Source organism: Haliotis asinina, chromosome 11 (assembly GCF_037392515.1).
Source record: "Haliotis asinina isolate JCU_RB_2024 chromosome 11, JCU_Hal_asi_v2, whole genome shotgun sequence".
NCBI classification, from domain to species: domain Eukaryota; kingdom Metazoa; phylum Mollusca; class Gastropoda; order Lepetellida; family Haliotidae; genus Haliotis; species Haliotis asinina.
The window spans coordinates 47,382,085-47,385,781 of NC_090290.1; positions in this window are offsets into that span (position 1 = coordinate 47,382,085).

Sequence of the window (3,697 nt, forward strand, 5' to 3'; positions counted from 1 at the left end):
TCAGTGAGCTGTACATACATGTATATATAACCTCTGTTACTTTGATGAAACCAGACAGTACACTCACCGGATGTTGCTTACACGAGCCTGGAGCGCAATTGATTCGTGGATTATCTTTTAATTATGTGTCACTGGGATTATTGTTCGCTAATTCAATAAGTTTACTGTCTCCACAAATTACAGTGACCCGAGGCAGTGTTTGTGGCGAATTTCGCGGTGACGCAACATGCTACCGACAGCAAGTGGAAATGAGAGCGGAGAAAATTGTTGTGTCCAGTGTACATAAAAGTAATTTAGATGTCACAATGTAAGTGCGTGCAGAAGCAGCTCTGTAGAATTGGAATGTTTGTGTCAGTGTGTTAGTCTTTGCAGCTAGTGTACCTATCAATGCAGTGCCAATACACATGGACGTTTAAGAAAAAATAAATACGGCCCTGGATTGTCTGAATTCTCAGAAACCTGAAATAAAATACGCCACCAGACTGAAACTGATATTCGTGAATAGTTTTCGAGGACTCTTACAAAAATGAGTTTTCTGGTTGAGGTGCATCATTACGTTATTATTCAATGTCAATGAATAATTTCAACGCGGTGATGTAAGACATATTTTAAAATGAGTTTTCTGATTGAGGTGTGAATGTAGGCAGTTGTTCAGTGTTTATGAATGAGTACAGTATGTTAATTGCTCTGACGTTCACTATCCTTCCATATCAAGTAATTCGTTCTTAATCAAGACACACGCACGTGCACATTAGCCAAGTAACAATGGTTGCTAGTATCAGTTCTGTGGGATGCTGATCCGAAATGTGAGTCTGTCACAAGACACATTCCTCTTCATTTTTTGTATTTTGTAGACTAGTTCGTTCTTCATTCCGAGCACATTGGTTCGATTCCCAGTGTATGGATACCTCGTGTGAAAGCCGTTTCTTGTGATATCTTTGACATGTTGCTAAAAGCGGAACAAAACTATACTCGCTCACTCTCATGTACCACGCCCCACATATACATGTATACCAAGACACGCAGCTCAAAAATCATTCACAAGGAGACAACTGATAAGCATAAATTATAGAAACCTCGAGGTTTTCATACTAATATCAGGTGTGAATAATCTCATACACAACTTGCGTTTAATATAAACGTGTGTAATGATATAGAACGAAACGTATATAAATTGTGCACCGATCTACCCTTTATATATAGATGTATATTGTCATGACGCAGACAGCGATCTTAATAATGTTTCAAACTTTGTGTACTTATACCTGGAGGGGCAGTTGGGTAGCCTTGTGATTAAAGTGTTCGCTCTCCACGCCGAAGATCCGGGGTCGATTCCCCTCATGGAGAGAGAGAGAGAGTGAGAGAGGGAGGGAGGGAGAGAGAGAGAGAGAGTGAGAGAGAGAGTGAGTGAGAGAGAGAGAGAGAGAGAGGCTGTCTAATACCCGCTACCTAACACTAACACAGCTCTGACTAAGCTCCTCTATCATCAAGCATGATTCCCTATCTCAAGAATGCACATGAAATACGCCTGCAGCACTGGAACATTTCACCGCGAGAGAGTATAGTAGTTTTATAATTTCAATGCACTGCAAATCCCATAAACCACGCACCTTTTGTAGGTAAGGAGAGCCCTGGTAGAGATGAGGAGCTTAGCTATCTATTCCCATTGGGAATATCCTACATCATGTTCAGCGATAACATACCCATGTCCTTAATCATCTGTTTCAGAGACGCATTTCGTTTTTAACATTCCCCTCTCAGTTCATACCAATTAATTACTGTTGAAGTATTTATAGTTTAGGGGTCATTAATTTGACGGAACCATAATTTGTGATTTTGTGGATAATAGAAGAGTTATTGGAGCCTGGAGTAGAAGTTGTGTCATGCCTAATTGTTATATTAAGCCGAACTGACAACGTCCCAGCTGTCCCAGCCAGGCTTATCAGGATCAGCGTGTTTATAACCAGCTCTCAGCAGCTGCTGGTCAGCACGGTGTATTGTCCCAGCTGTCGGGTTAACAATATTTTGTTAACCCATTTCTACTCTATCCCCATCTTCTGTATCCCCGTCCCATCCTTTGTAACCTAGTTGATATCCCATCCTTCGTAACCCCTCTCACCTCTGTCTCCCCATATCCCATCCTTCGATAACCATTCTGTGCTATCGCTCACCCCATCATCTGTAATCTTGCACCCCATCCTCCTTTACCACCTAGCCCATCCTCTGTAACCACTCACGGCTTCTGTATCCTCTTATCCCATCCTTTGTAACAACTCATCCCATCCTTTGTAACCACTCATCCCATCCTTTGTAACCACTCATCCCATCCTCTGTAACCACTCAACCATCATCTGCAACCACTCACCCCATCCTCTGCTATTCCTCACGAGGCTTCAGTATCCCTCATCCCATTCTCACTGTTCCTTCCACTATCCTCATCTGCCCCCAATTCTTAGATCCTCCCTCTTCTCCACCTCACCTCCACTGTCCTTCAAACCCATCGGCGGTCATCCCTTAACCACCCACCACCACCACCCCCACCACCACACCCATATCCTCCTCGCTTCCCGTCAGTCCACACCACACAATCCAGCCGTCCTGGCTAGGCTAAACTGACACCCAGTCTCTGAATATAATGTATAATTTTGGCAGAATTCCTTTAAACAGTCCGAAAAGGAGTCCTAGAGAGTTGGGAGATTCAGAGCCCAAGGAAATCTCGACTTCCGGGTCAGAATTGATCTTTAGGAACTCGTGTGTGTCGTAAGAGGCGACCAACGGTTTCGTAGACTTGTCTGATACATGTCATTGCATCCCAGCTGCGTAAATCATGATGTTGATCACTGCATTGTCTAGTTCAGACAGCCACTATGTAGTTGAAATATTCCTGAAGGCGGCTTTAAAACAAAAGAAACAACCAGTTTAGGAAAGGCAGAATTGGCTGTGTGGAAAACTAAAGTGGTTCAGGGACTGTGACACAGTCTACCACCATACATCCATGGCCATACAGATCTGTGACTCCACTTGTCCCACCGCCATCCGGGCGGTCATATGTCTCCCCCTGATCCCTCCTTCCACACGTCTACATCATCCCGCCAACCCAGCGACCACAGGATCCCCCCCTCCCCTTCACATAGACCGTCTGTCACCACCTACGAACCGCATGTCACATGTGCAGTGAGGCGTGGAATCAGAAAACTTGCCTAACCGGATCACGTTCTTGTTATGCTTGACTAGATGCGCCTCAAGTATTTTGTCGACTGTGGAAGTGGAGTATGTATAAGTGTGTATATGTGTGTATGTATGTGTGTGCATGTGTGTGTATGTATGTGTATGTATGTGTGTGTTTGTGTATGTATGTATGTATGTATGTGTGCATGTATGTGTGTGTATGTGTGTGTGTGTGTGTGTGTGTGTGTATGCGTACGTATAAGCGTATGTATGCGCCCGCGTGCGTGCGAGCGAGCGAGGGTATGACAGGGTTTTGCCTTGAATCATCAAACATGGGGGTCCCGGGAACCCATAGAATGAGGGTCCTGTCAAATAGCACCGTAGAGAACTGTACATCATGAACCAGAGCTTGGAATAACTATGTTCCAGTAAATCGGGTGGCGCAGGGGTAGCTTAGTGGATACAGCGTTCGCCCGTCGCGGAAAAAGCCCGGGTTCGATTCCCAGCGATTCTCACTAACTGAAACAAA